General features: G+C 41.5%; 1 protein-coding gene across 1 annotated transcript in view; it reads left to right on the forward strand.

Annotated features, from left to right (window-relative positions):
- LOC311138345 (forkhead box protein P1-B-like) overlaps positions 1-24,704 on the forward strand; it is a 233,455-nt gene that overhangs the window by 76,330 nt on the left and 132,421 nt on the right. Inside the window, exon 4 of the mRNA XM_084173014.1 lies at positions 11,257-11,323. The gene's annotated coding sequence lies outside the window, so the exon portion shown is untranslated. The remainder of the gene's footprint in view (positions 1-11,256; positions 11,324-24,704) is intronic.

Below are 24,704 nucleotides of genomic sequence, written 5' to 3' on the forward strand. Positions count from 1 at the left end.
AAGCACCTTAAAATGTGGTTCCATTAATGATGTTTTAAATGTTAATGTCAGTTGAGAGCACAATAAAGATGATATGATAGACTCACTATTCAAAATCTGAAAGCCAGGGAGAAGTACATTATTTCCAATATTTGATATTTTAATTATTTTCAAATGAACCGAGACATGAGCAGAGCAAAGGCGAGGTGTTTCCCCTGGTGATACTCGGGGTGTCTATGTTTCCTTGGTGTGTCTCCGGCTCATTAATGTTCTGAGCATGTGAGAGAACCAGCAGCACTGTACTCCATAACCCATGGCACTGTGCTGTGCGCTGTGCTGTGTGAAACCCTGGGCCCCATGCATACATGCACACACAGAAATCCCTTAGCCGTTTAAAGTCCACCGGCTCATTCAGGAAAGGATGGCCGCCGAGCTGTCCTGATTAAAATGACAATAGTCTAATTAACTCGACCTCGGTGTCAGTGCACAAAACGGCTGCTTGCCCTCAACTTTCTGTCTGAAAACCCTTTGTCTTCACTCCATCCCAAAAAATAAGATGTTTTTCAGGCAAACGCCTCAACCCCTTCAATGAGATTTGCGAATGGCAATTATTTTTTATAAGCTAAATAAATCTAGGCAAAATTTCTATATTTTTTCCTTCTGTGAAATCCTTGAGGGATCCGCCATTTGGGGGATAGTATTACAAGCACCTTCAAGCACCGTTAGTCGTTTAAAATATTATATACAATTATAAAACGGTCTGTTTGTGCTCAACCTGATTTTATTTCAAACATGGTTAATTACATTCACTCTCCAGTGATCTCCCTCTCTGAAGAGACAGAAGACAGTGGGCTCATCCCCCTGGCCCCCTCGTCCTCTGCCCCCTAACTCCTAGCTCTGTGAACAGACAGACAGACCAGATAAAGACAGGCCAGAGTAGGAGGATTGAGCCAAATTATAGCAACGTTGAACATTTTAACCAGATAACAATTTCGTCTTTCATGCTAAACAACAGAGATATTTGAAAGGGGGATTTTACTCTTGCCCTACGATCGGTTGCCATTATTTGATACTCTCATCTAAAGGAAGCGGGAGTGGGGGAAAGAAAACACAACAAAAAACTTTAATGACCGAACTGGAAATGGCTTTCTGTTCTATTATCCTTCTGCTGGTGATTAAGGTCTATAGGGAGATAATTACGCTTTAGTCTTGAGTTAATGAAACAAAAACTTCTCTCTTCTTCTAAAAGGAAGGGCAGATCATTTGTGCTGCTATCTGCAGACATCTCCCGCCCTTGACGAGCCACATTGAGAATTGGTTTTGTTTTAAGGTTGGAGTCCCCCCGCCCTCTTCCCCTCGCCTTTCAGTCTAGGACTGATATGAGGGATTTCTCACTCTCACCAATGCTGGTGTCTGGTGGAATCTGAATACTATAGCTGCATGCAGGTAAAGGGGAAAACAACATCAAATGAAAACATCACAACATGTGCTCTGGGATGTGTGCTGAATGGACACAATAACACCCCCTTCCAATAGCTACAGCGCACACAGGGCAAAATATACAAGGACAAATACCTCACCCACTGGTCCCTAATGCCGATCTAACAAGGACTACCAGAAAGTAGCCAAAAATGACACCTACAGATGTAGGATCTTAATTTGACCTATACTGTCACAGCAAAATAATCCTGCAGCAACAGGATTTGAACGTTTAGTCCACGATGTTGCTTGATCGGTGGTTAGGCTATGAGCTGAACAAAAAAGGGCCTAATGAAAAGTGCAATACTGTTAATATAACTGTGTGTTAGTGTGGGCTTTTAGTGAATTTGTGTAAATCGCGACGCTCGTCTGCATTTCCTGCGGTGCAGGAAAATTCTCAGCAACAAAATATTGATCAAATTAAGATTCTACATCTGTATGTATTAAATATAAATAAAACACACAGGTTTTCATTTACTACGGAAGAAACACAGGGGCCACGTGTATCATTTAACTTCTAACAGCCCAAAGAGACATCTCTTTTGAAATGAATGGAAGTGAAGTATGGACTAGCCAGTGTTTGGTATGTCTGAGCCATGTAGCACAAGTGGCCACAGAACACATATTTAACTGTCCTTGCGGAAGTTCACATCTGGTGTGTGGAGCTGAGCTGGGAGACTCGACGGCAGGGCAGTCCCTCCTCCCCCGACACCACTCTCACATTTCATCATCTGTTCTCCAGCGCCGGGGCGCTCCGGCATAAGTTGGCCGCTCTGGATCCATCTGTTGTTATTATTTTCCACTGATAATTGGCTCGAACAATGGAATGCCTGTGTCCCCCTGCCTTTGAAACTCTATACCCTGTTTATTTTCCAGAGGTCTCATTTCTGCTCTCCGCAGCTCTCTCCTTCTCTCTCTCTCGCTCTCTCTGGCCCTCATTCTCTCCCTGCCTCTTTCTCCCCTTCTCTCTGTCTCTCTCTCCCCTTTACTCCCTCCCTAGCCCGGTGTCTGCACCCCTCTTCCTCCATTTCTGCTTCTCCCCCTTCTAATTTGGAGAAGGGCTTGCATGAAAAGGAAATCTTTGACTGGGCATCAGTATGTCACTCAGCATCTAAAGCTGGGCTCGAGATTTTCTTCGGGGCTCAGCTCCCGTTCTCTTTGGTTCACTTGAAGTTTCAGTCATGAAGCCTGGCAGATTCAGGCAGACACTCCAGGAGTCTTGCACCGTTATGAGTTTCTGCATTCATATCCCGAGAGATGAGAGAGAGAGAGAGAGAGAGAGAGAGAGAGAGAGAGAGAGAGAGAGAGAGAGAGAGAGAGAGAGAGAGAGAGAGAGAGAGAGAGAGAGAGAGAGAGAGAGAGAGAGAGAGAGAGAGAGAGAGAGAGAGAGAGAGAGAGAGAGAGAGAGAGAGAGAGAGAGAGAGAGAGAGAGAGAGAGAGAGAGAGAGAGAGAGAGAGAGAGAGAGAGAGAGAGAGAGAGAGAGAGAGGAGAGAGAGAGAGAGAGAGAGAGAGAGAGAGAGAGAGAGAGAGAGAGAGGAGAGAGAGAGAGAGAGAGAGAGAGAGAGAGAGAGAGAGACTGTAAGACTGTAAGAGCTGGACAATTGTAGCTGTTCTGAATCGTATCCGTTTTTTCCCTGGCTTTAGAGACTCAGCCTTTATTTCCAATACATCCATTAGGAGGTGTGCATAGGAGTGCAGCAGGGGAGGCATGATAAGCAGTAGCAGTATGATACTTTAACTGGACATAATTGAAAGGAATATTCATACCCAAACATGACCTACTTTAATTACATTTAACATTTTAATTACACTATACAGTTTTAGTTAATGTATATATCCTTTAGAATTTCCTATAGATGATATAGAATGTCACATTTTCTTACACAAGTTAAGCGAGTAGCTGAAATTGATATTTTAAAAGTTGAAGATGAGGTATTTGTTATTTATGTATTAAAAACAACTGATAGAAAAACAATTGTATTTGTTGTAGTCCTACAACAAAAGTAATGTATTTGAAGTGTCTTTACAACAAACATTGAGCACTCTATAACACTGAGGACAAACTAAGTAGCTTTTTTGTTCTGTACTGGTTGTTTGACCGTTCTGGTGTTCGTTCATTTGTTCTGCTGGCTCTTGTCTAATTAAACGGGCAGAGGACAGGTATGGCTCTCAGCAGGCGCCTGCTCTGCTCTGCCTGGTCTGTGCCAGTCCTTCATTTGCTGAGTGTTTGTGTTTATGCAAAGGGACCTCTTCCTGCATATTTAATCTAGAGCAAGGCTCTGGTTTTTGTTGTGTTTAGTCCACATACCTCCAGTTCCTCTGAACACTGCAGTCAGGGCTCCCTTCAGCTCTCTCGCACTACTACTTTTACTGCTACTACCACTGACAGGCTTTTCTTCTGTTTGAGAAGTGGATTGTAGAAGTCTTGTTAAACCTGGGGGAATCTACAGTCATGTTTCAGTAATGTAATGAAACTCAGGCTCACTGTTCATGGGTAAGTCAGGAAAGATTTTAATTGTACTCTTTCTCCTTTTGTTCTCTGGCCTTTTCTGGGTTGATGTTGCATGTGTCTGTATTGTGGATTTGTTCTGTAAGTGCTGCAAAGAACTGTGCCGTAGGTAGAAGGATGCGTTCCTCTGAAGAGCTGAAGTTATTCTGGAGCTCCAGGGTTTAGACTTAAGGCTTCTGACAGACTTAAGGGCTGCCTGGCCGGCAGTCCTCATAGAAGAGGCTTGCATCGTGTGAACTAAACTAAACTGTGTGTGCGAGCGTGAGCTGCTCCTGTTCTCTAGTTCAGTAGGGTGTGATAGTAAAGGAGTGAATGTGCTGCTGTGATGGGTGAGGGTATCAGTTCCTCTCTCCTCTCCCTCCGTCTTTGTCCGGGGAAATGGAATCTGCGGGTTATTGATATTAATAGCACACAGGATCTGTGCTGGGCGAATGGAGGAGCAGGACACAGAGACTTGGGAGAGTGGAAACGTTATATCGCAGGAGAGAATTGACAGTCCTCCTGTTTGACAGGGTGAAAAGGAATTGGCTGTAAAAATAGCATTGCATAATCTGGCTGTCGGTTAGCCCCTTTGTGCTGTCCGTGTGTGTAGGGTTCTCTCTCTCCCTCTCCTCCCTCCCTCCCTCCTCTCTCTCGCTCACTCTCGCTTGCTCTCTCTCTCTCGCTCTCTCTCTCTCTGCCTCTCTCTGTCCCAGCTATTAGTTTTCAACTGTAGGAGAAACCAAATGTAGTTATTTTTCTGATGTTTGCTTCATGGATCAGTAGATTAGAATCTGTGTAGAGCCAGAGTGAAGTAATTTGGGTATACAGAGGAAGGGAATGCTCTATTCAAAGAGCTCTGTTAACATTTAAATAGTGAAAAGATATGCGCTGCCTTGTTTGTTTAGGGTTAGGAGTGAAATTCCACTTCCTTGGTATTAAGGCGGCAAACCTCTCTCTGTGTACTTTGTTCTTAGCTCAGCAAAACATGAGTTGCAGGTCCAAAGAATCTCTGGGATCAGACAGGCTGATATTCAGCAGGCTGCACTGTTGCCTTTTCAGTTTACAGAAAGAAAATAAAGAAAAAAGTTGGGTTTAATTGGAGGTTTTGAGCCTGTTTGCGTGCTGTTGTTTACAGACTATGTGGGTGTGCAATATAATGCCACAATCCTTGCCAATTGCGTTGAAAGAGAAAATACACTTGATAATTTAAAGCCGTTTTTATGAGACGTAGTTATGTTTTCATTGAATCAGTCTGTCTTAATAAAGCTTGAAAAGAAATGAAGGAAAAAATACTGTTCAGTCAGTCCTTTAGTGAATCACATATAAACAGCTGCATTTGTTTGAAAATGAGTCATGTCTTAGATTTTCCTGTGTTTCAGAGCACAGACAGCGACTTGGAAAATCTTCGGCACACACACCCTAAAAACAAACACTAATGTCCTGAATATAGATATCACTGACTCTGCACTGCCTATCCTGTTGGACGCCCTCTTATTATCCTTAATAAACTCTTTATATTTATCCACACCACCCATTTACAGGAGGAATGTTCAACCAAACCAATACTATTTTTTGTTTTCACGTAATGCTGTCTAGTTCATGGTATGATAAATAGACAGATATGTGTAGAATGATGCAGCTAGCGTCACTAAGTGATTGAAACATGCTGGCTAGGCTTAAAGACAGTGAGTGAGGAAACTGTTCTATTGACAGACAGCTATCGAGTTGGGCATTAATTCATATGGTAATGACGTGTGAAAGTTCATTAACAACCCGCCACAGAAGTAGCCACAGATATCGTGTTAAGCATGCTCAGAGTAATTAATGGAATAACTTTACTTTGTGGTAAATATTCATGGCCTCTTCTTTTCTGTCAGAATGGTGTGAAGAGAGTGGAGCGTCTGTCCATTAGAAGGGCTGAAGAGCCGTCCAGAGTGGAATTTGGGCATTTTGTTGGGATTGGGTGTGTTTCAGTGGAGGGGTATTAATTCCTATTTTGAACATGCGATCCTGCAACAAAGCCAGAGGCAGCATTGATAACATACCTAGAACATGAGAGCATGTAGAGCATATTGTGAAGCAGTGACCTCCACGCAGAGAGTGTCCACCCTACAGTTCTGAACACAGGTCCTGAACACAGACTGAAATTAGTCTTTGTTCACATTCAGATACAGTGCATTTGGAAAGTTTTCAGAAATCTTCCCTTTTCCACATTTTGTGACGTTACAGCCTTATTCTAAAATTAAAATAAATAAAAAAATGTCCTCATCAATATACACACAATACCCCATAAAAACAAAGAAAAAAAATTACTGTAATATCTTATTTAGATAAGTATTCAGACCCTTTGCTATGAGACTCGAAATTGAGCTTAGGTGAATCCTGTTTCCATTGATCATCCTTGAGATGTTTCTACAACTTGGAGTCCACATGTGGTAAATTGAATTGATTGGACATGATTTGGAAAGGCACACACCTGTCTATATAAGGTCCCACAGTTGACAGTGCATGTCAGAGCAAAAACCAAGCCATGAGGTCGAAGGAATTGTCCGTAGCGCTCCGAGACAGGATTGTGTCGAGGCACAGATCTGGGGAAGGGTACCAGAAAATGTCTGCAGCATTGAAGGTCCCCAAGAACACAGTGGCCTCCATCATTCTTAAGTGGAAGAAGTTTAGAACCACCAATACTCTTCCTAGAGCTGGCTGCCCAGCCAAACTGAGCAATTGGGGGAGAAGGGCCTTGATCAGGGAGGTGACAAAGAACCCGATGGTCACTCTGACAGAGCTCAAGAGTTCCTCTGTGGAGATGGGAGAACCTTCCAGAAGGACAACCATCTCTGCAGCACTCCACCAATCAGGCATTTATGGTAGAGTGGCCAGACGGAAGCCACTCCTCAGTAAAAGGCACATATGGGCCCGCTTGGAGTTTGTCAAAAGGCACCTAAAGGACTCTCAGACCATGATAAACAAGATTCTCTGGTCTGATGAAACCAAGATTGAACTCTTTGGCCTGAATGTCAAGCGTCACGTCTTGAGGAAACCTGGCACCATCCCTACAGTGAAGCATGGTGGTGGCAGCATCATGCTGTAGGGGATGTTTTTCAGTGGCAGGGACTGGGAGACTAGTCAGGATCGAGGCAAAGATAAATGGAGCAAAGTACAGAGAGATCCTTGATGAAAACCTGCTCCAGGGGCGCTCAGGAACTCAGACTGGGGCAAAGGTTCACCTTCCAACAGGACAACGACCCTAAGCACACTGCCAAGACAACGCAGGAGTGGCTTCGGGACAAGTCTCTGAATGTCCTTGAGTGGCCCAGCCAGAGCCTGGACTTGAACCCGATCGAACATCTCTGGAGAGACCTGAAAATAGCTGTGCAGCGACGCTCCCCATCCAACCTCACAGAGCTTGAGAGGATCTGCAGTGAAGAATGGGAGAAACTCCCCAAATACAGGTGTGCCAAGTTTGTAGCGTCATACCCAAGAATCGAGGCTGTAATCACTGCCAAAGGTGCTTCAACAAAGTACTGAGTAAAGGGTCTGAATACTTATGTAAATGTGATATTTACGTTATTTTAATTGTTATAAATTTGCAAACAAATCGAAAAACCTGTTTTTGCTTTGTCATTATGGCGTATTGTGTGTAGATTGATAAGGGAAAAAAACTATTTAATCCATTTTATAATAAGGCTGTAACATAACAAAATGTGGAAAAAGTCAAGGGGTCTGAATACTTTCCGAATGCACTGTACATACAGTCATACCTCTCAAATAGTCCCAACCAAGAATAAAAAAAAAACCCACAATACTGATGAATGTTTTGCATTTGTCATGAAATACAGCGTATTTTATTTTTACATCACAGAGACAACAATAATACAGTGTATTTATTTTTACATCACAGAGACAACAATAATACAGTGAATTTATTATTACATCACAGAGACAACAATAATACAGTGTATTTATTTTTACATCACAGAGACAACAATAATACAGTGTATTTATTATTACATCATAGAGACAACAATAATACAGTGTATTTATTATTACATCACAGAGACAACAATAATACAGTGTATTTATTATTACATCATAGAGACAACAATAATACAGTGTATTTATTTTTACATCACAGAGACAACAATAATACAGTGTATTTATTATTACATCACAGAGACAACAATAATACAGTGTATTTATTTTTACATCACAGAGACAACAATAATACAGTGTATTTATTATTACATCATAGAGACAACAATAATACAGTGTATTTATTATTACATCACAGAGACAACCATTATGTCCAGATAGATGATGATGATGATGATTCTTATTTTTTGGTACAGCCAACTCTTATTTAACACAACATACAATGTAGGACACTCTTAAACGCTAGTAAAACTAAATGCATGCTCTTCAATCAAACGCTGCTTGTGCCCGCCCGACTAGAATCACTACTCTCGGCGGGTCTGACTTAGAATATGTGGACAACTACAAATACCTAGGTGTCTGGTTAGACCGTAAACTCTTCCAGACTCACATTAAGCATCTCCAATTCAAAGTTAAATCTAGAATTGGCTTCCTATTTCGCAACAAAGCCTCCTTCACTCATGCTGCCAAACATGCCCTCGTAAAACTGACTATCCTACCGATCCTTGACTTCGGCGATGTAATTTGCAAAATAGTTTCAAATTGGATGTAGTCTATCACAGTGCCATCCATTTCGTCACCAAAGCCCCATATACTACCCACCATTGTGACCTGTACGCTCTCGTTGGCTGGCCCTCACTCCATATTCGTCACCAAACCCACTGGCTCCAGGTCATCTATAAATCACTTCTAGGCAAATCCCCGCATTATCTTAGCTCATTGGTCACCATAGCAACACCCACCCGTAGTATGCGTTCCAGCAGGTATATCTCACTGGTCATCCCCAAAGCCAACACCTCCTTTGGCCGCCATTCCTTCCAGTTCTCTGCTGCAAATGACTGGAACGAACTGCAAAAATCTCTGAAGCTGGAGACACTTATCTCCCTCACTAACTTTAAGCATCAGTTGTCAGAGCAGCTTACCGGTCACTGCACCTGTACACAGCCTACCTGTAATTAGCCCACCCAACTACCTCATCCCCATATTGTTATTTACATTGTTATACATTTTGCTCATTTGCACCCTAGTATCTCTATTTGCACATCATCTTCTGCACATCTATCACTCCAGTGTTAATACTAAATTGTAATTATTTTGCACTATGGCCTATTTATTACCTTACCTCCATAACTTACTACATTTGCACACACTGTATATAGATTTTCTATTGTGTTATTGACTGTACGTTTTGTTTATCCCATGTGTAACTCTGTGTTGTTGTTGTTTTTATCGCACTGCTTTGCTTTATCTTGGCCAGGTCGCAGTTGTAAATGAGAACTTGTTCTCAACTGGCTTACCTGGTTAAATAAAGGTTAAATAAAAATAAATAAAAGGAACAGAATTGGAAGATGCTTTTGAATCATCTCAGTCTTTCTGTGTCTTTATCTCTCTGTGTCTTTCCAACGGATATGATAGGGCTAATACTGTAACTCCCATAATGAACACTTTTGTTGGCCTTCTGTTTTTCCTCCTCACACAATATACCTAGCTATCTCTTCAATGCTTTGGCAGCAAGCATTGTAAGATGCTCCTCGACTCTCTTTTGTCTTAGGAAATTGTTGCGTTTTGATTCATGTTCTAAACCGAGCCCTCTCACTGAGCGTGCACATAAACCACCTGGGTGGGTAATCATCTCAACCAGGAGTTATTCTGTTCCCTCAAATGTCAATGTGAGAGTGTGTGATGTACTCTACGAACCCAACTGGGCAGAGCAGCATGCTCTTGGTCATCCACACCCTGGGCTCTCCGCACCCCCACCGCTCTAAACACTACTATTACAGCCATGTGCAGTTTTAAATTGACACAATTATCTATTTAGGTATTACAAGATGTGCATTATATTGCACAGAGAAAGAAAAAAAAGCACAATCACAGCTGCTATCATAGTTTTGTTGTTTATTTTTTCTCTCCAATACACATTTTCCATAATTAAAGTCATGGAACATTTATCTAAATGGATGTTATGCATTGGGTAAACTCATTTAGTTCCCTGGGCCTTTTCAGGTGATAGGGATTAATGATGTTTAGTAGTTTGAAACTGAAAATATCTGTCATTTGTCACCACTCGCTATTGATTTACGATGTCATTGATGATATGTTAATTGAAGTCTAATGAATCAGAATAATAGGAGAGTGGTGTAGGAACAGTCCATTTTGTATGATTTTCGACCCTTGTCGAGTTCAAAGTGAGTTTAATGTTGACTAGTGTTTTCAACAAGGGCATTTACCAGATAATTAATGCTGTAACTGGGCAAGGTTCAGGCTCGTGTTTTATCTAGGCACAGTCTGCTTTAGATAAACACTTTGGAGCTCCAAAAATGCCTGGCCACAGCTTTGACTGCCAAATGTAAACTGCACAAAAGAACAGTGTGAAAGAGTTGGTATTTTTTCATATTTGGATATGCTTTAATGCTTTTATTCAAATGCTTCTGAGATATTGCCCCATAGTCACTTTTCAGTTTACCATAAAAATAAGATTTGATTTCTTTTTTTGTGGGGTTGAGTGCTCATTTTACAGTGCACACAGTGCATGCTGAACAGTTAGTGTGCTCCTGAATCCTCTAGAATTTCCAGTGAGGGAAAGACAGGTTTGCTCTTCCACCAGGTGGAGTCGTCTTTGACATTTTTATGATAGCGGCATCTGGTGCAAGGAATAAAAAATAAAAAATAAAGTTTTGCAAATAAACTGTCATTTTCATTTAACAACTTCATTGTTAGTCTTATCATCCTCAACGGCTATAGTATAGTGAATGACTGTGCTTATCAACCAGATGTAAATGTACAGATGCGTTAGACAATGAGGCTAGGATAGCTATGTACATGCACTAGTATATGTCAATGCTTGAGAATCAGTCCAAAGAGAGATTGCTGACACCATTAAAAGGAAAGACAAACAAAAACATCAGGAAGGAAATACAAAAATCGACTACTTCTTAATAATTACCCAGGAAGAAGTGTGTTACCCATACCCATTATTTGTGTAATTGTGATCAATCCTGTTGAGCGGGCTCATACTGCAAGCAGGATTAATAAACATTGATTTTGTCTGTTTTTCTTTCAGCGATTCTGTTTTGGTGATTGCTGATGGCAAATGCTGTAGTTAGTGGCAGTGATTATTCAATAACAACCTCTAATTCCCGTCCTCTGTCTGTAGGGCAAGGAGGCTGAAGTCACTACGCTGGAACGGAAGATTGCTTTAAACGAGCAAGTCCTTGTAGAAGGTAAACACACGATTATTCATTAGACTCCAATCTCAGTGTGAGGGTGAATGTTGTATCGGATTGGCTTAATAAATAACCTGATGCAGTCTGGTTGCCTTGGTTGTATGTTTGTAGAAACAAAGACTTTGCTCTGAAGGTTCACTGTCAAACACTTGAAAATGTACACGGAGACTGTAAGTGTTGAAATATCTCATCATGATCATGCTACTGCATGATGAAGCTATGTATGACTTATTGTAGTTGATGTTATACAGCACAGTTTGTTCTGGAAGCAGAAGAGGTCTGTAGTGTGTAGTGGACTTCTGCCTGTAGAGAGATCATATTTTAGCGTGCAAGTACAGGTAGGTACATGTAGTAGTTAAGGTTTATGGACTCCCAAAGGGGCATTTTACCTAAAAGAGTTATTGGCATGGATTTTCTCTTCTCCCCCTCATTTCCCCTCAACACTGTGCCTTTGTCATGATATAGTGTCAAAGTTCCTCATGAGAAACCGTAGATTAATACATGGTTACATATCTACTGATTATTTGGCCAGGCGACCTTTCATGGATGGAATATCCAGCTCTTGGTGGATCAGTGTGTTTCTTTATGTGTGCTTGTGTATGTGTGTTTGTGTGTGTGTGTGCTCCTCACACCCCTCTACATATCTCAATGTGCTGGGGCCCCAGGATGTAAGCAGGCAGACTGGAGTGATCCAGTGGGGAGAGGTGGGGGTGTTAACACGCCAGGAGCTCTAGGCTTCAGAGGAGCAGTGTGTCTGTGTTCTGTCTCTCACAGCCTTGTAGACAGTGATGGGCTTTAACATCCCAGCCCCTCAGCTCACAGCTAAAGGCAGGGGCACAAACCCCTGCAGGTCTACACCCATAGACTCTTAACAGGGAGATGCCAAACTACCTCGATATTATTATGTTGTGACTAACCACTATAGGCCAACACTACATAGAATTGAGTGATCTTAACTGTCCTACAGTGTGTGACAAATTTAAGAATATGAGCTTGAAGGCTTTTTGTATTTGTGGAAATTGAGAGACAACAGAATAGGTTCACCAACGGTCAGGTGTTTAGTTCAGAGGGGCTCCATATGTCATAACTCTTTAATTTGTGTGGATTTAAGTATTTGAATAAGATTGTGCGTTTCTCACTATCAGAGCAGGAAGTGAGTGTTGTGTTTGTCCTGCTTGCTCTATCATCCCAACGTGCTAAACAGCCGTATACTCGTCTCTGTTTGAATTCAGCCAATCACTTCTCCATTTGGTAAAAAATGCAACAGTGGACCGAAGGGTAAAAATCTAAACTGAGTGCATTTTCTGCATAGTCTTCTGAAGCAGGTCCTCTCCAGGCCCACAGCACACCTGTTTTCTCCATATGTAAGATCAGGACTGAAATCTTTCAAATTATTGTGTAATTAATGTTAATGTGCCAAAATCAGCCTAATTATTGACACAACTTTCCAATGCGATTCTGATTGCATTGCTAATGCAGAAATCCCTGTGGCAGCTTATAGGATTACCATGCTTCAGTCTTTAAAGCCGTTGTGAAGTGCAATGGGGTTGAAAACGGAAGAGACGCTCTTGTTATTTCGAGAAACGGTATGCATTGTGTGATTGTACATTGTTTGTGTATGTGTTTGTTAGTGCTCATGTATGTTTGCACATGCTCATCTTTTCTTTATTTGTTTAGGGATTATGAATTAAAGCAGCCTGACAAAGGGTTGGATTTCAGTAAGGATGGCTCTTGGCCAGATAGTTCAATTATCATCGTGCTGAATGATGCTACAGCTGTAGGATCTTAATTTGATCACTCTTTTGTTGCTGAGAATTTGCAGGAAATGCAGATGAGCTTCGTGATTTACATAAACTCACTGAAAACCCACACTAACACACGGTTATACAGTATTAACAGTATTGCACTTTTCATGTAGCCTACTTTTGGCCAGCTAATAGCCTAACCACCGAACAAGCAATATTATGGACTAAACATTAAAATCCTGTTGCTGTGACAATATAGGTCAAATTAAGATCCTACATATGTAGGTTCAGATCATGCTCCATACAGGTCTTAGTTTCTCTGCCTATTTCCTCATATGTTGGTGAAGATCAAGTCAACAGACGAAGGCCCATTCCAGGAAGAAGTTCTCCCTCAGAACATCAGTGTGTGTTTCTATTTAGATTCATTTTAAATGCTCTTGTCTCCGTTTGAACTTCATTTGAATTTCATATTCAAACAAAAGGAAGAACATATCATGCCAACAGTTGGTTGCTCGTATTACTCACTACGCTGCTGTGAATTTGAATGTCTCTGAAGATCACAGACAAGATTACTTTGGTTAAGCTGTTCAAGTTACTTTGCTAATCTGCAGCTTTTTATTAAGGATAAAAAGTGAATTAATGAGTCCGGCCAAAGAAAGGTTGCGTATAGATTTATTTTGGGAAGAAGAAAGCTCACATCATAGTTCTCTTGACTGCATTTATTGCTTACTTTAAAAAGTAATTTCTTTATATCAGCATCAAGCTGAAAATTGCCATATTAGTATTAGGGTTGGTAAGCTTCTAATTCGGTGGCATTTACAGCTGGCTGTGTTTCCATGCATTTATAACACTTGGATTCTTAAAGAGTTTCTTTAATCACTTTTGCTGAGCTCTGAACATAATAAACAACTTGCTGTTGCTAAAGTGCCACATGGGGGTGATTGCTAACAAGAACGTTAAACGTTTCTGCCACTAGCAGGTTTGTCACTGTGTTTTTCATTTTCTCTAACTACAGTAATCTACTCTCAGTGCTTGGCTGCAGTAGTTAAAAACAGTGACAGGCAAAATAGCTGCGAGGCGGCTTCCCTAGTCTAGCTGTCGGAAAATTATGGGTACAAAGACATTTCAATGGAGACCAACATAAAAAGCAACACTGGGTTTTATTTGTTCCAGTTTATCTAGATCACAGGATATGTCAGCACCTACTAAACACTGTCTTCTCTCGATCCCCAGTCACAGCACATCAGGTCCTATCAGAACGGGTTTTGGGAGATACTGTATCTAGGCTCTTTATTGTCTGGCTAAACAGGTTGCATAGGTAAATGTATGCTGTATTCAGAATAAAGTATGTCACAGAGAATAGAGCAACATTATTTTCTCTTGTCATCTCCTGCACTTTCATGTGAATTATCTTCTCTTGTAAAGTAGAAAGAATTGTACTGATAGTGTTATCACAGATGTGTTATCTTGAAGCTACTTAAAATACCTTTTGGGGGGAAAGTGTGTTTGGCAAGTTTCAATCTATTTTTCTATCAGCATCACACAGACATTTTTTATTTTTTGTGGTTTGGAACATATTGATGGATGTATAAATTCAGCACTGTCTGGGAGAGTGAAGGCCTTTGATGATGTCAGGCTGCTACCAGGTGCAGACGTGTAACATGACAGAGTCTTTGTGTGAGATTGACTGAGGCGACAGCAGTAAGCAAATTCCACCCGCAGATGAGTTGTCTTACAGAGACATGAAAAGAAAATCACAAAAGTGAGAGAATGTGTCAAATCTCCAGAAGGCTTTTGTGAGGCTTTGACTTTGGCCTGCTCTTTCCGCCTCAAAATGTGAAATTGAATTAATCAGCAAAATTACTACCTATAACCTTTTGAGAGGGTCAAGACCAGCAACTTCCATATTGATATGACTATATTAGAGAACCGGTGTACCCTCATATATAGACAAAACCATTGAGAGGTCTGATTATAGGTGCAAGAAAAAAGTCCTATCTGCTGCTTGTTCCCAGTTACAAATAATTGAATTAATCTTTTCTCAGGTGTTCTATGCATACTATGGACAATTTTGTTACGTTACAGCCTTATTCTATAATTGATTAAATCGTTTTTTTCCCCTCGTCAATCTACACACAATAACCCATAATGACGAAGCAAAAACAATTTATAAACAATTTATAAACAATATAAAACTGAAATAGCACATTTACGTAAGTATTCAGACTCTTTACTCAGTACTTTGTTGAAGCACTTTTGGCAGCAATTACAGCCTTGAGTCTTCTTGGGTATGACGCTAAAAGCTTGGCACACCTGTATTTGGGGAGTTTCTCCCATTCTTCTCTGCAGATCCTCTCAAGCTCTGTCAGATTGGATGGGAAGCGTCGCTGCACAGCTATTTTCAGGTCTCTCCAGAGATGTTAGATCGGGTTCAAGTCCGGGCTCTGGCTGGGCCACTCAAGGACATTCAGAGACTTGTCCCGAAGCCACTGCTGCGTTGTCTTGGCTGTGTGCTTAGGGTCATGTTCCTGTTGGAAGGTGACCCTTTGCTCCAGTCTGAGGTCCTGAGCGCTCTGGAGTAGGTTTTCATCAAGGATCTCTCTGTACTTTGCTCCGTTCATCTTTCCCTCAATCCTGACTAGTCTCCCAGTCCCTGCCGCTGAAAAACATCCCTACAGGATGATGCTGCCACCACCATGCTTCACCGTAGGGATGGTGCCAGGTTTCCTCCAGACGTGACGCTTGTCATTCAGGCCAGAGAGTTCAATCTTGGTTTCATCAGACCAGAGAATCTTGTTTCTCATTGTATGAAAATTTTTGGCAAACTCCAAGCGGGCTTTGGCAAACTCCAAATGTGCCTTTTACTGAGGAGTGGCTTCCATCTGGCAACTCTACCATAAAGGCCTGATTGGTGGAGTGCTGCAGAGATGTTTGTGCTTATGGAAGGTTCTCCCATCTCCACAGAGGAACTCTGGAGCGCTGTCAGAGTGACCATTGGGTTCTTGGTCACCTCCCTGACCAAGGCCCTTCTCCCCCAATTGCTCAGTTTGGCCAGGCGGCCAGCTCTAGGAAGAGTCTTGGTGGTTCCAAACTTCTTCCGTTTAAGAATGATGGAGGCCACTGTGTATTTGGGGACCTTCAATGCTGCAGAAATGTTTTGGTACACTTCCCCAGATCTGTGCCTCGACCCAATCCTGTCTCAGAGCTTTACGGACAATTCCTTCGACCTCATGGCTTGGTTTTTGCTCTGACATGCACTGTCAACTCTGGGACTTTATATAGACAGGTATGTGCCTTTCCAAATATTTGTCATTATGGGGTATTGTGTGTAGATTGATGAGGAAAAACATGAATTTAATCCATTGTAGAATAAGGCTGTAAAGTAACAAAATATGGAAAAAGTCAAGGGGTCTGAATAATTTCCGAATGCGCTGTATTTCTGGGCTTTGTAATTAGGCCTAGCTTTAAATGGAATATTAAATATGTAGGGAAGGTACATTTCAAAAGTATTGGTTCTTATTTGGAAGTTTTTGACATTGCTGAATTGACTTGATGGTCAAGATCACTTTGGCAGTCCTTCGGCTCTCCGTTTATTTGAGAAAACAAATCTCTTTTACGGATAAAGCACCTGGTGTGGCTACTTAATGGAATGGTTTTCGCATTGTGTAAATAAACTGCTTGCATTTTTGGTGTGAGATTAAGAGGGGGACTGGGAAGGCTGCTAGAGGGAGAGAACTAAACAAAGAAAGTTGACATGCAGAGTATATGGAAGAAGTTATGTTTTTGTTGCACTGAATTTATGGCGTTGCAGTTATATGTTACATTTTGGTTGCTAGGGCTCGGTGAACTGTTAGACTAGGATTTTCTAGACCCTTTCAACAGCCGCAATGTCTTAGAAAGCCTGGGATGTCTGGGACGCAAGACTTGGGTTGGCTGGGCTTGGGTGTTGGCTACAACCAAACACTTTAGTAACTTGGCCCTTGTTGAGGTAGCAATGGGCTACCATGAATGGATTGAGAAAACATGGGCTTCAGTATGGTTATTGTTTTCCAGATTGTGGCCATGCCTTCTCTTTAATCCCGAGAAGATAGAGCGATGACCAGAGCCATGACACGGAGTAAAAGGAGAGGAGAACAAGTGACCACTGAAACAGAAAGTAGAATGAGTGTTACATTACATTCAAATAGCACTACATGCCGTTTTGATTAGTGAGAAATGGAAACCTCCAACCCAGACATATCAAATAATATCCCTTTTTGATTTTATTCAACTGCAAGTTCGCCAAACTGCTCTAATTCACGTTATACATTGTTGCCAATTAGGTTTTCCTCTTCTTCCCCTTGTTGGATCATCAAATAAATTAGAATGTTCAAATATTTAAAATGTTGAATTAAAATTAGACAGTTAAAAGATGCACATGAAGCGGAAAAACGTTTTTGAGAGGGACTGGAAAGCTTTTTCATTCAAGATGGGAGTTTATTTAATGCAATCCAACAAGAAAGGCTGAGGCATTTTTAAACATATATTTATTTACTGGGATTTGCACCGGTTTCAGTCTTGGCTCCTACGTTGTTTTCATAAACAAAGTCTCCCTGGTCTAGGAGAAAAAGTACAGGGCCATACAGAGCCCTGAAAACAGGAATGACAAACACCATTAGCTGAAAAATGTCCATCTCTTTGCAACTATGTTATTGTTTACTTTACCATACACGCCCTAATATGGTTACCTCCCTGTTAAAGCAGCCCAGCACAGAGCCGAGGGGCCCTCGCAGGGAGACACTTTTAACTGCCACTTAGACAATAAGAAACAAATGTCACAGCTCTGCAAAAAGGCCCAGCTTTCACAGCCTTACAATACTCATCCTTCCATGGTGCTTGGCTCAGGCTACTCTGTGATATTTATCCACTCTCCCCTGTTACCCATCGCTGTGCCCTCGCACTATACCACCGCCAGCCTGCCTCCCCTACTCTCTCTCTCTCTCTCTCTCTCTCTCTCTCTCTCTCTCTCTCTCTCTCTCTCTCTCTCTCTCTCTCTCTCTCTCTCTCTCTCTCTCTCTCTCTCTCTCTCTCTCTCTCTCTCTCTCTCTCTCTCTCTCTCTCTCTCTCTCTCTCTTTATGTCTCTGTCTATCTTTCTATCCATCTCTTTCCCTGTCTCTGTGTTAGCTGTTTGGAGCTTGACTGATCTGTCTCTGTTTGCCTTGTTTAGTTATTTATCAGGGGGGATAAGAGTGATGTGTTTAGAGTGTCTGTTGTCTCTGCTGCAGAGCAGAGCAGATGCCAATTCAGTTGTAGGTCCTGCCCAAGCCCCAACTCCTGCCCCAGCCCCTGCCCCAACCCCAGCCCCCTTCCCCAGCCCCAGCCCCTACCCCAACCACTGCCCAACACCTGCCTCTGCCCCAACCCCTGCCTCAGCATCTGCCCTAACCCCAGCCCCTGCCCCAGCCTTCTTATTCTCCACTATGATGAGATCACCTCACTCCGCATATGGAGTGTTTTTTCTTGTCTTTGGACTGAAGATAGATAGACTTGGCTGTGAGCTGTGTTGAATGTGTTTAAGTGTCAATGGTTCTGTCAAAATAGGCTTTGACTGATACCTGTCTCTCAGCTCCCCTAGAGGACATTGAGAATCCTTTCATTTGTTCTATGCCGTCTTCCCAGACATTTACCCTGTAGGTAGGAATTACCGTATTCCATTGGTGGGTTAGGTGGTAGGTTAAACCAGCATATGCTTTCAGATGCATGGCTTTCTTTTCCCTGGTTGGTTGAAGATGTTGGCAGCCTCACCTCAATCCTAAAATACTCACGTTTTATGATATTTGCCCAGCATTATCTGTGCCTGTTGATGATATGTGGAATGTTGAAGGTCAGCTTCCATGATTTACACAGGGATAGAGCGTAAGAACCCTTGGAAAAATACTTGAGCCGTGATCAAACAGATGTTGTGATATATTCTTAACATTGACATTTAAATGCATGCATTTCTCTCTTTTTACTATCTTGTTCCTTACGTTTAGGAAGACCAAAGTGGAGTGGGCCTTTAAAATACATTAAAGTATTTGGAGTCTGTACATTTTGGGGGTTGTAAGCAAGCGGCACTTGGTAATTTCAGAATCATTATATAGCCTAACTTGTTTGAAAGTTGCTATGTCTGCACATGATTTAAACAGAGTTTTCTAAATGAAATGAAACAATGTTATTTTAAGATGTAAACCATAACCACCTGGTCTCAATTATTAAAGTAGTGGGTTGTTAACTTGGGTTTACCCTCATTGTCTGTTGTGGTAACAAGCTGTGTTACTACCTCCATTCTTTTCACCTCACAGCATGTGTATATCTTTGATTGTTCAGTGTTAGTGAGTGTGATTGGTCCAGTATTGTGAGAGTTATATAGTTGTCTAAAACTAACTATTTATTTTGGCTTTTTATTGGGCACAGGGGAGGGTAGTGTGTTTTTTCCCCCTGGTTTACATTCACCCTTTTGCAGGTTTTACTATATAATTTCTTCCATCCTGCTTGGATGCGCCTCCCCTATATCAAGGTGTTTTGGGACGTCCCTTATGCACTGCGCTTTTCCTCGAACAAACTATACCACAGGTCAATATATTCTACCAGTCTAACTGTCTGTCCTGCCCTCTATCCACCATTCATATTGACAATAGTGGTAGGTGGATCATTTGTCCAGATCTGCAATATGCTAACTAGCAATCATACCACACAAAATTATTCAAAGTGGCACCAATTTTCAATATAAGCGTAGAGGCCAGGATTGTCATTGTGGATGAAAGAACAGTGAAGAAATGAGACACGCAGCTCAAAAGCTATTGATCTTGTTTAAGGACAATACAATTATCCTACCTAGACTAGCCTACAACACCACATTGCAATGAATAATTGCATTATTGTTTTCAAGTACAACATTCTACTCTAGGCTGTAAACTGCAGTGAAAATGTAATTTGAGTAATGGCACAAAAGCCCTGTGATTTGAATATTTAATTCCATTAATTCCATTTAGATCAGTTGTGGGTCTACTCTCAACAGTTTATAAGGTCTAGAAAGGCACAGTAGCAAGCCAGTCTGGATGTACAGTGGGGAGAACAAGTATTTGATACACTGCCGATTTTGCAGGTTTTCCTACTTACAAAGCATGTAGAGGTCTGTAATTTTTATCATAGGTACACTTCAACTGTGAGAGACGGAATCTAAAACAAAAATCCAGATAATCACATTGTATGATTTTTAAGTAATTAATTTGCATTTTATTGCATGACATAAGTATTTGATCACCTACCAACCAGTAAGAATTCCGTCTCTCACAGACCTGTTAGTTTTTCTTTAAGAAGCCCTCCTGTTCTCCACTCATTACCTGTATTAACTGCACCTGTTTGAACTCGTTACCTGTATAAAAGACACCTGTCCACACACTCAATCAAACAGACTCCAACCTCTCCACAATGGCCAAGACCAGAGAGCTGTGTAAGGACATCAGGGATAAAATTGTAGACCTGCACAAGGCTGGAATGGGCTACAGGACAATAGGCAAGCAGCTTGGTGAGAAGGCAACAACTGTTGGCGCAATTATTAGAAAATGGAAGAAGTTCAAGATGACGGTCAATCACCCTCGGTCTGGGGCTCCATGCAAGATCACACCTCGTGGGGCATAAGTGATCATGAGGAAGGTGAGGGATCAGCCCAGAACTACACGGCAGGACCTGGTCAATGACCTGAAGAGAGCTGGGACCACAGTCTCAAAGAAAACCATTAGTAACACACTACGCCGTCATGGATTAAAATCCTGCAGCGCACGCAAGGTCCCCCTGCTCAAGCCGCATGTCCCGTCTGAAGTTTGCCAATTACCATCTGGATGATCCAGAGGAGGAATGGGAGAAGGTCATGTGGTCTGATGTGACAAAAATAGAGCTTTTTGGTCTAAACTCCACTCGCCGTGTTTGGAGGAAGAAGAAGGATGAGTACAACCCCAAGAACACCATCCCAACCGTGAAGCATGGAGGTGGAAACATCATTCTTTGGGGATGCTTTTCTGCAAAGGGGACAGGACGACTGCACCGTATTGAGGGGAGGATGGATCGGGCCATGTATCGCGAGATCTTGGCCAACAACCTCCTTCCTTCAGTAAGAGCATTGAAGATGGGTCGTGGCTGGGTCTTCCAGCATGACAACGTCCCGAAACACACAGCCAGGGCAACTAAGGAGTGGCTCCGTAAGAAGCATCTCAAAGTCCTGGAGTGGCCTAGCCAGTCTCCAGACCTGAACCCAATAGAAAATCTTTGGAGGGAGCTGAAAGTCCGTATTGCCCAGCGACAGCCCCGAAACCTGAAGGATCTGGAGAAGGTCTGTATGGAGGAGTGGGCCAAAATCCCTGCTGCAGTGTGTGCAAATCTGGTCAAGACCTACAGGAAACGTATGATCTCTGTAATTGCAAACAAAAGTTTCTGTACCAAATATTAAGTTCTGCTTTTATGATGTATCAAATACTTATGTCATGCAATAAAATGCAAATTAATTACTTAAAAATCATACAATGTGATTTTCTGGATTTTTGTTTTAGATTCCGTCTCTTACAGTTGAAGTGTACCTATGATAAAAAGTACAGACCTCTACATGCTTTGTAAGTAGGAAAACCTGCAAAATCGGCAGTGTATCAAATACTTGTTCTCCCCACTGTATTTTATGTTCTGATACTGAGATGCGCTGTCTGTTGCAGATCATCATTCTCTCAAGTCGTCCTATAATAATGTAGCCACATGTGCTCCCAGCAGGCCCAGTTATTAAGGAAAGCTTAATGTGTGCTCTGCCTCATCTCCAATCCGAGCGACTATTCCTTGCGCACCTAGAACTTAACTCTTCAATATATCCTAAATATTTATAATTTAACTTTTAAAATGTATGACCTTTTATGTGTGGCATAAACACAACCAGTCACAATGTTTGAATATGCTTGTGAAGGCTACTGTAGGCTACCTGCGCACGTTCATCCAAAATATAATTCCAGCATCAAAACTGTGCAGATTGTGGTGTTGAAAACGTAAACCATGAAGTTGAAGCACCCAAAGTTGGTATGCTTTGCTTATTGGTTGTGGTGCATTGGCACAGAAACGTGTAGGTTGAACATTTATTGCGTATATTTTCTATAATTATAAATATAGCATAAACATTTAGAAAATTTGATTTCCACCTAGCTGATCATTGTCTGCAGCCGGATCTGATTGTAGTGTACGTCTAATAAAACAGGCAGGGAGAGTGAACTCGTCCGTGGTGGTCGGCGACCCTCAACCTTCTGGCCCGTAGCCCTGCGTGTCGTCGACTATGCCACAAAAGCATTCTGAAGTGGCAAAGTCGATATCCACGTTTGTAAACACAGGGTCGCTACAGTTATTGTTATTTGTGTTCTTAAACATTATTTTTAGTAGATTTTATGAGGAGGGAGGGTGCACACCTTTCTTTACAGTACAAAGGGAAGGTCGTGTGACAATATATTTAATGTTGGGGAGGGGGATGCATTAAATGTCGAACTGTCCCTTAACAGCCTATGTCCATGTTATCAAAGTCCTGCAGGTTGTGTGTGTCTTGACCAATCAGTTTCACAGAAATCACAGGTCGCACGGATCGGGCATGGCACACGTCTATAGAAAGCAGAGCACGCTCTCCACTTTCCTTCTGTATTATTTTAGCAAACGGGAAAAGAACTCACTCACTCTCGACAGACACAAACAAAAACTCTAAGTTTAGAGAAATGTTGTGGCAGCCTACACCTAAACATTAGCGATCTGACATGCTGTATCAGTCTGATCAACTGTAGCCTACCTATTTGCCCTTTCCATCTGGCCTGGGGAAACGAAGCAGGAACATTACGTATTTATAGCCTAAGCCAATATTTTGGTGAATGTGATCAAATTTGGTTTATATTCAAACTTCAGTTGGCTAGGCTACGTAGTCCATTTTTTTTCAACAAATAGTGATTACATAGGCTTAAATGTGTTAATGCACAGGTCACTTTTTAATTTAGGCCTACATGATACAACCCTGCATAAAGCAAGCTCACCCCTGTTAGTTATATTGTCTAATCACAGTTATCTATGTGTCTATGTAGTGGAAAACCTGCTGTTAGTCTAGTCTAGTTTTAAAATAGAATTTATATGAACAAGTATAAGGTTGCTGCAGTTTGACAGGGTTTTCATCCTCCCTATAGGGCCAGGAGTTTTTCCAGGAGTTTAAAACTGCAGTATGTGTCCTGATTAGAAAAACTCTGATTAATCACTATGTCATACCCTACACAGTGATTGACTTTAAGGTATGAAAGGCACTTTCCCATTGGCCAAGTCAGCAGTATTCTTTGGTTGCCCGAAGATTATGGTCACTTGCCCGAAAATGGGAATATAGTTATTTATACTTAGAAATGCCATAACTTGTTAGGCTTGCACTGCTCAAGCTTAAAATTACGCTCTGGTTCTATTTTCAAGATTTTTACATTCAGCTCACGCCTGAGAGAAATAGGATAACGCGATGCCTCAGTGTACAGTATGTTAGGCTACTGGAATCCTTTGCAGTTAGGTTGATTTTAGTTTTAAAAAATCCTCTGCCTAATGGGACAACAACAGAACAGGCTCATCTTGCCCGGCTGCTTTAAATGCCATACATTTTCGGTCTTTCACTTAAACAATGGGGATGAACCAGAAAGATACGTTTTAGGCAAGGCCTACTGGAATTCCTTACAGTTTTGTTGTTTTTAGTAAAATAAATCACCTGGTGCAACTTACGAGCAGGCTCAACTTGCCCGACTGCTCAGTTCACTTACCCCAGGCAATAGGGCAACCCTTAAAGGGATACTTCGGGATTTTGGCAATTCCCCAGAGTCAGATGAACTTGTGGATACCATTTTTAAGTCTCTGCGTGCAGTTTGAAGGAAGTTGCTAACTAGCGCTAGCGCAATTGCTAACTAGTGTTAGCGCAATGACTGGAAGTCTATGGTATCTGCTAGTATGCTAACGCTAGTTAGCATTGGCTTGCCAAACTACCTCTAACTTCCTTCATACTGGACACAGAGACATAAAAATGGAATCCACAAGTTCATCTGAATCTGGGGAAGTAGATAAAGGGCCTCATTGCCAAAATCCCGAAGTATCCCTTTAAAGTCCCTGCTACAACTAGGTTCCGGACTTTTACCTGGAGTTAACCATCAGGAGAAAAAAAATGGCCCCACCACTCTGAGACCTGTGGTGCCACTTCTGGGTAAAGTAATTAGCGTGTGTGTGATTAAGTAATTAGTAATGTGTGATTTGATTTTTGTTTAACATCACATTGTTGTAACTGACACATTGTTGCAACTACATTATATGCCATAAAATATGTTTTCCCTGTTAGGTAGTGATTTATTTATGAATAATTACACACCTAGCTAAAATGTACTTTCTTGTAGATTTTTTTAATGTATTTGATGTATTCTAGTTCACAATATGGATGTTTATAAAACATTTTTATTTTTGGGAAGAGGAAGCCTGCCCTATCCGACGTTAATGAACTTTATGAGGATGTTCTTCAAGGTCCGTTTTTGAGCATGGCAGCATGTTTTCTTGTAAACATATTTACAGCCAACGATGTGTAAACATTGTAACT

Source organism: Coregonus lavaretus, assembly GCF_964263955.1.
Source record: "Coregonus lavaretus genome assembly, chromosome: 12".
NCBI lineage: Eukaryota > Metazoa > Chordata > Actinopteri > Salmoniformes > Salmonidae > Coregonus > Coregonus lavaretus.